Here is a 9782-nt window from a genome sequence, read left to right as displayed (position 1 = left end):
AGGTGAGCCTGGTGAGGAGGTAAGATTTGCTTAATGTTGAGTTTGATGTGATGCTTAATGTTGAGCCTTTGCCACCTCCCGTGGTTGGACATGTGTGTACTGCTATGTATTCTTTATTCATGAGCATGTGAATCCATGCCAGACCCCATGCTGGAGAAGGAACAAGTTACTTATCTGTAACTGTTGTTCTCCAGCATGGGTCTGGCATGGATTCACATGCGAACCCTCCCGCCTACCCCTCTGCGGCTCTTCACTTGGTCATACTGCCACTTCACGTGCTACCAAATCTGAAGATGGCTGCCAGAGGCGGGGCTTAGGTAGAGGGCAGTCATTGGCTGTGGTCAGTATGACGCAGAGATCAGTGATTGGTTACTACTACGAAAGACAGATCAGAAACGAAACTGATACTGTTTTTTTCTTTACCGAGGATTCCCAGCCTGACGACGGGGAATATTCATGAGCATGTGAATCCATGCCAGACCCATGCTGGAGAACAACAGTTACAGGTAAGTAACTTGTTCCAAGGTTACAGAGTACAGTTAGGGTGTTCAAGTTAGGTTACAGTAGTATACAAGGTAACAGCTTGCTTGGGAGTTGACGACAGCAGTTAGGCAAATAGCGTTGTTTTGATGGCTTTGCGGAACGCTATGTGGGAGTCAATTCCCCTAATGTGCGAGGGTAGGGCATTCCAGTGGGCAGCAGCGATGGCTGGGAAGCTGGAGCCGCCTGCACGTACTCTGCGTATTATGGGTTTGGTGATCATGTTCGTATAGGCTAGTCTGGACAGCCTAGCGGAAGTGGGCATGGCTACGCGCTGCGCCAGGTAGGGGGGGTGCCAGATCATGTAGGCATTTGTGTGTGAGGGATAGGATTTTGAAGATGATTCTCTGTTTAACGGGGAGCCAGTAGACTTGTCTCCTGAGGTCTGATATGTGGTCCTTTCTGGGGAATCCTGTAGCGGCCCTAAGGGCATTGTTCTGGACAATTTGGAGTTTGGCAATGTTTTTGCCTGAAGTTCCTCCGAGCAGCGCATTGCAATAGTCCAGTCTGGAGCCGATAGTGGCCCTGGCAATGGTGAGGCAATTCTGAGTAGTTAGGTAAGGTCTTGATGCATTGAGCAGTTTAGCGTAGTAGGCGGATGAGGAGGCAATGGCGTTGACCTGCCTGTTCATGGTGAGATGGGAGTCTAAGTAGACTCCCGGGGTTTTGACTGTATGGGACGCAGCTATGGGTATATTGTCGATAGTGAAAGAGCAGTCGTTTTTGTCAAGGTTAGCCAAGATGGTAGGTGAGCCGATCAGCAGGAGCTCAGTTTTGTCGCTGTTGAGACACAGCCAGTTTTCTGCCATCCATGCTTGGATGGTGCTATAGATGGAGTTAAGGGTGGTCTTGTCTAGTTCGTAATCACCTGTGAGGGGAATGAGCACGTGGGTGTCATCGGCATAATTCGTGTATGAGATGGCCAAGGAGTCAAGAAGGTTGAAAAGGGTTCTCGTGAAGAGGTTGAAGGAGCCTTGCGGCACTCCACATGTGATGTGACTTGTTGAGGCACAGGCTGAGTCTGAGAGAACTTTCATAGCCCTTTCCTGTAGAAATGAGGTGATCCATTCACAGGCTTTGGGGGAGAAGTTGGCTGCAATAGAGAGATGATGGCAGAGGGTATTATGGTCCACAAGGTCAAAAGCGGCCGATAAAACGAGGAGTAGCAGGAGCGCCGGTTTGCCAGCGTCTCTATTGATATTGTAGCCATTGCCTCATTGATATTTGAATACTATTGTTTTCAGTGATAAAAGAGGATCAACTTAATGAACTGGAGATTTAATGCATAACAGTGGAGTTTGAGGCTTTCTTTCACCTTTTTAAAAATGAATTGCCCAAAAGATGTAATTTGTAAAAGTTACTTTATTGACCATAAAATACATGGCTGAAATGGAGATGGTCATGATAGGGAACTGAATTTTAAACCTTTTTTAATGTACTCAGTGTGAAACAGGTAAAGTTCCAGGCCATCTCTTCCTGTGTAGCAACCAGTATACTAGGCGGACGCTACAGAAACGCCTCGTACAAAAAGGTATTTCACTTTCACATGCTGTGCTCGGGTGGCAATGGAACAAGAAAATATGTGCACATTTTCTGTAATGCGATTATGAACTGTAACTCTTTTTTTCCCATTTTCAGTTTCCACTGCAGAACAGTGATGAGCTATTATGTCCCTACAATACTGGGAATCATTGGATGATTGTGGTAAAATTCCTTTTTAATCTTAAACAAATTAGGGCGGTGGACTTGTTTCCACTAGTTAGTGTGTATGGTGTGTGCATCCCTAACATACATTTATTTTAATGTGCAGATTATTGCCTTGAAGGACAGAAACCTCCTTCTAATTGATCCAATGGGGGAAGAGTGTCAACACAGTCGCAGGATTCTGCAAAACTGGAGGTAAGTAAGTATTATTTGTAAGTTAAGTAGGTTATGTTGTAAAACCATTCTCTGGCATGGATTCACATGCTCATGAATATTCCCCGTCACCAGGCTGGGAATCCTCGGTAAAGAAAAAATCTGTTTCAGTTTAATTTCTGAACTGTCTTTCTCCTAACAACCAATGACTGAGCTCTGGGTCATACTGCCCCCAGCCAATGACTGCCCTCTAACTAAGCCCTTCCTCTGGCAGCCATCTTCAGATTTTTACCGCACGTTCAAGTGTTGGGAGTTCTCGTGCTATAGTAGACATGGCCGAAGATAGAGGAGACTCGACACCTCTGTTCAGGATTTGTCTGGGATGTGGACTACCATCATAACACCACATGTGTAGATTGTCTGGCGACATGAAGAGTCTGCTTTCATTATGTCTTCAATTGAAATGAAATCCTGAGTTTCATAAGTAAAAAGGAAGTGTGATGCTGCAAGCTTTTAAATCCATGGGGACCTCTGACATGGTTATTTGGTGAAACCATTATGAAATGGTGTGAAATTACTTAGCATATGCGTTAAAATGTAGTGTTATCTTTACAGAAACTTTTTGAGGAGCCACTTCCCAGAGAATCTAACATCTTGTTCCTGGAATGTAGAACACTGCGCACATGAAACGCAACAGGATGGTTTCAACTGTGGACCTTTAATCTTGAAAGTAAGAATGTGCTATACATTTCAACCTTTGTCATTTATGTGCAATTGCCAATAAATATGTTGGGTATTTTGTGGATATTTGGGGCTTTGCGGTATTTTCTTACCGCCAAAATACCTTTAGCAATAATCACTCTCTGTATTCATATTGGATCACACATAACAATAATACATTGCATTATTTCAGAATTCAGACCTATTTAGATAATGTGCGCGATAATTTGCGTGGTTGGTTTATTTGTGGCCCCAATATCCAACATCCCTTGTTTTTTATCTAGATTGTTCTTCATCACTAGAGAGACCTCAGGCCTACATTTTAGGGATACCACATTTTCAGTGTTAGTGTTGTGTGCCACCATGGGTTATTGTGGTATTTTTGTGGTAATTTCCACTACCTTATATACGGTATGGAACTATGTCCAGAGAGTCTCTCTTCCCATTGGCTCATGTACCTCCAACAAGCTATGCTACAAACAGTCACTCACAACTGTCCATACTGAATATAATCATGCACACATCTGTTTTAAAATGACAATTGCACTGTTTAAAAATCTACCCACATTTAAACCTTTTCCCATGCAAAATGAAAGAGAGAAATAATACACACTAGCTATCTGTTTTCAGATATTTTTGTGTTATAGAAATTTCCTTTAAACACAGTTTAACCCTTTTTTACAGAAATAAATGAAATGGTACAACATTATTTGTGATAAATTGAACAGAGAACTGCGAGAATATATTCAATTGGTAACATTACATATGCTGATAAGGGACTGGGACTCCCTCGAATACACTGACTGAACAGTTTCGCACACTTTCGCACAGCTCCCACACTTCTGTAATTACCTTATCTGTTCAGCATGAGTTTTCTCCGGCTATTCTCTTTCTGAATTTGGCTCCCTTGAAGATTAACCCCAGTGAAAACAAGCGTCTGTCGTTCTCAAACCGGGGTTATTGCCTGGACTTCTCAGCTTTTGCAGCAGGAATGCTTCAGCCAAACTTAAGATTGTATTGAGTTCTGCGCTGGCTGAAATGTGGTGTCACTGGTCGACAATGGGTGTAAGTCATCTATCAACTGGGATTCTGAAGAGGCACCCACGGATCCACTCGCATCTTCAGTAGATATCAGATTCTCGTTCTTATTGGTTGCATTAAGTCTCTTGGCATAACGCTTTATTTCTTTTGTATTTGTAGGAGAAGAAACAGCCATGTACTTAACATTGTATTGAGTTCTGCGCTGGCTGAATGTGGTGTCTTGCCGGAATCACTGGAGCATTACAGCCCCGGTAATTCCAGAGCCGGAATTCCGTTAATCCCCATTCCCAAGGAGTCCCATAGGACTCCATGGGAATGGGGACAGTGGAAACACTGGCACCGGTAATTACCAGTGCCGGTGTTTCCATTTCCGTCTGCGGGTGGCGTTACTCCCGCCAGGTCAGAACAGTAACACCGCCCGCCTGCAGAACTCCGAGTTAGCCGGATCGGCTAACTCATAATAAGGCCCATTGTCTCTAATTCAGCTTTTATCTCACATATACGATGGTGACCATCCTCTGCTAGCTGCATGTGAACTCACTTTGCTCACCTACTTTGCTCCTTTCCAGAGGTAGAAGATGTAGCCAGATTGAAAGGACGACACTTAGCTGATTATGTTCCTGCCTGTCAGGTTTCCTTCTCTTATTCAAGTTTCCTTTTTATTATTATCCTTTTCAGATTAGCTTTGTGTGGGTGGGAAGTTTTCCATTATAGTTGGTTAGGCCTTAACTTGTTGATTCAGAATCCTGGTTCTGACCCAAGGCAAGATGGAGCCTCACAGTGACAGCTCTGATTGGCTAGAAGACAATGCTGAACAACAATGAACATTCTAAACTGTCACTCTGTGCCTTTCATCATCAAAACCCCATCTGAGAGGACGTGTTCAGTGGCTGCTCCTGCTTTAGTATTGGGCCTGGTGGATTTTATCCTTCAGATCTCAGCAGTTGAGCGGCTACTTTCTTGGGGGTTCAGGAGAAGTCTTCAGCTGGCAGGAATTCGTTTTTGAAGATAGGAAAAGCAGGAAATCTTTGTGAATTCGCTCAGGAGATAAGTGACTTTATTTCTACTGTAAATCTGTTCATCTTAATAACATTCTCCTTGAAAATTCGTTAAAAGTAGTGTTTCTACTAAAACTATTGAACTATCGGAGTGCGCTTGTGTTTCCAGTGCGGTGTTCCTTAGCGCGAGATTTTGACTGTCGCGTGCGTATTCAAGTGAGCGCGTGCTTTCTAGCGTGTGTATTCCGAGCGCGAGTAGAGGTTGGTCTCGTGCCATTTTAAACGCGCGTGTGTTTTATTGCGCGGGTGATCCTTTGCGCGAAAAGCTATACGCTGCGTGAGAACTACAAAGCGCGTGTGAAATACAAAGCGCGTGTGAAATACAAAGCGCGTGTGAAATACAAAGCGCGTGTGATTTTTAGCGCGGGTGTACAAAGCGCGTGTGAAATACAAAGCGCGTGTGAAATACAAAGCGCGTATGATTTTTAGCGCGGGTGTACAAAGCGCGAGAATCTGTTCGTCGCGTGCCATGTGAGTGCGCGTGTGTTTTTTCCATCACGAGTGATTTTGCGCGTGAGAATCACTTCGTTGCGTTTGAACTCAATAGCGCGGGTGTTCTTATTTCGCGTGTCTCGCAGGAGAACATTATTGCGCGTGTGAATTATTGCGCGTGTGGACTATTGCGCGTGTGAATTATTGCGCGTGTGGATTTTTTGCGCGTGTGGATTATTTTGATCGCGCGTCTTCATCCGTTTGCGCGTGTTCTTCAACCAGGAAGATTTCTATGTGAAGTTCATCGATAATTTTATTGGAAAATAACCTGCGTGTGCAGTTAGCACGTGTTTCCTCTTTCTTCAAGGATTCAAAGACTCAAGATAATTACAAATAGTTTGAAAAGTTTTGAAATGACAAGAAAGAACATTTTAAAGACAATCTAATTGAACTACCAGTGCATGTTGGAAAAAAGACAAACAAAGAACTAAGACTTCCAGTCTTGCCTAATGTAAGAAGTTGCTGGGAATTTCATGTATCGCAAGTAAGAGAGATTTTCAGCTTCTTATCCGCTTCTCTAAGAAATTTCAAGAGAAGAACCAGGTAGGATTCTCAATTATTAGTTAAGGATTAATGTCTTCCCATTCATAAGGTTAAGTAAGTGAATTAAGGAAGTGTATATGTTATTCTTTATCCTCTGCAGGTTCAGCACTGATTAGCCTTGACGCAGTCTGCCTGGTGTTGTTTTGTTGTCCCTTTCCCTTTGGGGTGTAGTTTACAGAGCTGTATTGAAAACTAGTTCTGGGAAATACATCTCAGGGGGATTGTCGGGGGTTCAGCAGCTTCCGCGGATACAGGACCTCTCAGCCTGACACTGCCACAACCATGAAGACACAACCATACAGAAAATTTAAGGTGTGTACAAAACAAGGAATGAGGATGAGGAGGCATACTCGGGTGTACTGTCCCAAATGCCCTTCCAAGCCAGCCCTCTGCCTACAGCCTTGTTTCCTTTTGTATGATACAAAGAAAAAGTATTGGGACATCAACTGATTTCCGGAAATGCCCTTCAGGTTCTCACCATCTGCCCCTCACACACTCCTGGGCTCTTCCTCTATGCCCAGGGGAACGAGCAACTCATTAGGTTCACTAAAGGTATTGCAGCGTCTTTGGGCTAGCTTGTCATTACTCTGTCTCCCTGGTGTAAAGAAAAGACTAAACTGTGTACTAGTGTTGCAGCAACCAATAATGTAGAGACTATAAAGCAAAAGAAGAAATGTAATGTGCTTAATGTAAAATAAAAGTATAAATCTGCTTATGTGAGTTATGCGACAAATGTTTCCTAAGCGGCGCTTGCACATATCAAAAGAATGCCATCTTAAATGAACAGAGCACTAACACTCTGCCATACTGATTTCACCCTTTATTTCTTTAGTGCGTACCTTCACCATCTACTTAGATGGCACTTGGAACGTCATGCAAGCACAGAACTGACCATCCCGACTACATCTACAAGCCAGAGCTAAGTAGCCTTGTTTATTCTATTCAGGACTGTCCAACTTAGGTGGTTTTCCACCGGGTGTTTTTAATGATTTAATGTGACTGTTGAGTGCCTAAAATTGCATTGTGTAACCTAGGGCTTTCTCGCTCTATTCAGGACTCTCAAACTTAGGTGGTTTCTTTTCCCTCCTGTCTTAAAATGAGCATTCTGTGTTCTCTTTAATCCTGATTGTCGTTTTCTTGTCCCATTGCTTAACTTGCTGGCCTCACGCTGCCTTGTCTGCCTGCTCTATTGTCTCCCCCTCCCACCTCGCCCACCTACTCTATGGTGCTCTCTGTTTCTCCGATCTTTTCCAAGTGCTTCTCTATTGACTATCCTGCTCTCCTCACTAAATCTGGTAGGAAGAAGTTTAAAAAGGACATCCTGTTCTCCAACCCAGGCCTCCCTATCGCTGACACCTACACCAGTGCCTCCTCCAAGGAAACTCTCACCGACATCCTCTTTGTCGTTCCTTCACCAGACCTATGGCCCCTTGATATGGTCTCTGTGTTCTCTCCTTTCTCTTCCTCTCCAATTAATGATGGCACCTGGTGGGACACCCTCCTGGCCTCCTTACATTCTTCTAAGGTCATCATTAATGTTTACTCTAATGGGACTGTCTTGGTTCAAGGCCCTCAGGCCAACCTTCACCTCTTTGATAGACGCTTCCCGCGCCTCATCAACTTCCTTTGTTCTCCTGCTGTCCCCTCTCCGTGACTACCTCGCCTCCCCCTTCTTCCTCCCCCTCGGCTACCTTGCCTTCTCCTTCCCTCTCAGCCCCCTCTCGGCCTCCTTCTACACCTCCGAAGGGCGTACCTCTGATCTGTATGCCTCCCCAGAAGTCCTTCAAGGGTGGAAACCTTCTCCATATTGCCACTCTTAACTCTCGCTCTGCTGTCAAACACTCCTCTGGTTATCTGCCGCCTTCTTGAAGAACTTGAGACATGGTTCACGGCCAGCTCTATCACTAGCTTTGACACGCTCCTACCTGACGGTTACAAGATCCCCTCCGCACCCAGGTCCAACCACTCTGGTGGTGGTGTAGCTCTGATCTTCCCCGAGTGGATTCCTGCCTCTGTCACTCCTACGCAGGCCTATTCCTCTTTTGAATGCCTCGTCTGCTGGCTCTCTTTCTCCCCTAGCCATTCCCTCACTGTGGCTACTGTCCATCGGCCACCTGGTCAGATCCCCTCACTCCTCTCTGAGTGGCCAGACCTCTGCTCCTCACTCCTGGCCTCGACCACTCAACTCCCCCTTCTCTGAGACTTCAACATCCACCTGGATGCTGCCTGTCCTTCCTCTGTACTCTTTTGTGACCTCTGCGACTCTCTCTCGACTCACTCGGGCACACTCTGGGCACACGCAGGGCACACTCTGGATGTTCTGATCTCCTCAGACCTTCCCCTCTCTGTTCCTCTCCACTCATCTCTCCTGGAGTGATCACTGTCTCCTCTCCTCCCACCTCACCCTCCCTACCCCTCAGACTAAGCCATATGTGGCATCTAACAACTTGGCTGAACTCTTTAAAATCTGCAAGGAACTGGCCAATCCTGCGCAGTCTCTACCTCTCCTGTCCCTTGCCTGGCACTCTGCACGGCACTGGCCTCTCATTTTGTCTCTAAAACTCAGGACATCCAGGAGTGTTGTGCCCCCTATTACCTCTGCTTTAATGCCAGTAGGACTGAGATTCTCCTCATCGGCACACCCGCTCCCTCCTTTCCTGTTGCCTTGCCGGCCTCTCTTGGTCCTCTTCCCGCTCCCACCTGCAAGGCCAAAAACCTCGGGGTCATCTTCGACTCCACACTCTCCTTCTCTCCTCACCAATAACTTCTTATACCGATGATTCCCAGCCCGACGACGGGGAATATTCATGAGCATGAGTACCAACTTCGGTTGGGTTGATAAATGTATGTAAATATGTTCTCTGTAAAGCCCTTTCTTTCCACACCCTCTACCTAACTCTCCTTCCGGTTAACCTGCCTCCCTGTGCCTATCCAATCCAATGGACCCTAACCCTCTATCCCTGAGGGGTTACAGTGGCCTGTGTACTATTATAGTGCAGGTACCATAACCCTACGGGGATGCATGAGTTTGTGCTGCTCCTGCATTACAGACAAGAGGACCCGTGACACCTGGAGACACAGCTTCCTCGCCAAACCCCCTTTCACTGCATCACCCTGCAGTTGGTAAACATCTCGGCATCCCATTCTCCACCCTCCGGGCAGCTGCGGTCAACTGTTTCTAGTTTGGGGAGGTTCGTGGAAGTTTACTAAGTTAATGGGACGGTAATAAAAATATCCCATAAACCTAGAATTCACTCACACGACAGAGAACAAAGGAGAAAAGAACCTTAGAACTGTGGTAAACAGGGTGCTGAAGCACCTCAGGCAAACAGACCCCAAGAACTGTGAGATTATGCTCACAATTTATTTTGTGATTTGCCGCGGGATACCTGGGCCTGCAGTTGCAGACCATTGTGCTTACTGTGATGACATTTACATTGTAATTTTGAATTTCACATTAATATTATAAATATATGTGCCTTGGTACACCATTTGCTTTATAGGCGCATTATAAATACCCAATGAAATATT

The 9782-nt window shown here is 45.3% G+C and overlaps 1 long non-coding RNA gene across 1 annotated transcript; it reads left to right on the top strand.

Annotated features, from left to right (window-relative positions):
* The first annotated feature begins 451 nt into the window (after positions 1–451).
* Positions 452–3294, top strand: LOC138489827 (uncharacterized). Its single transcript, XR_011274929.1, has 3 exons — positions 452–2244; positions 2351–2439; positions 3013–3294. It is a non-coding gene; the product is annotated as an uncharacterized lncRNA (long non-coding RNA).
* Positions 3295–9782: the final 6488 nt, after the last annotated feature.

The sequence above is a fragment of the Ambystoma mexicanum genome, chromosome 9 (assembly GCF_040938575.1).
Source record: "Ambystoma mexicanum isolate Mex_15411 chromosome 9, UKY_AmexF1_1, whole genome shotgun sequence".
NCBI classification, from domain to species: Eukaryota; Metazoa; Chordata; class Amphibia; order Caudata; family Ambystomatidae; genus Ambystoma; species Ambystoma mexicanum.
Note: the sequence above shows the minus strand (reverse complement) of the source record. Positions and strands in the feature narration are given on the sequence as shown.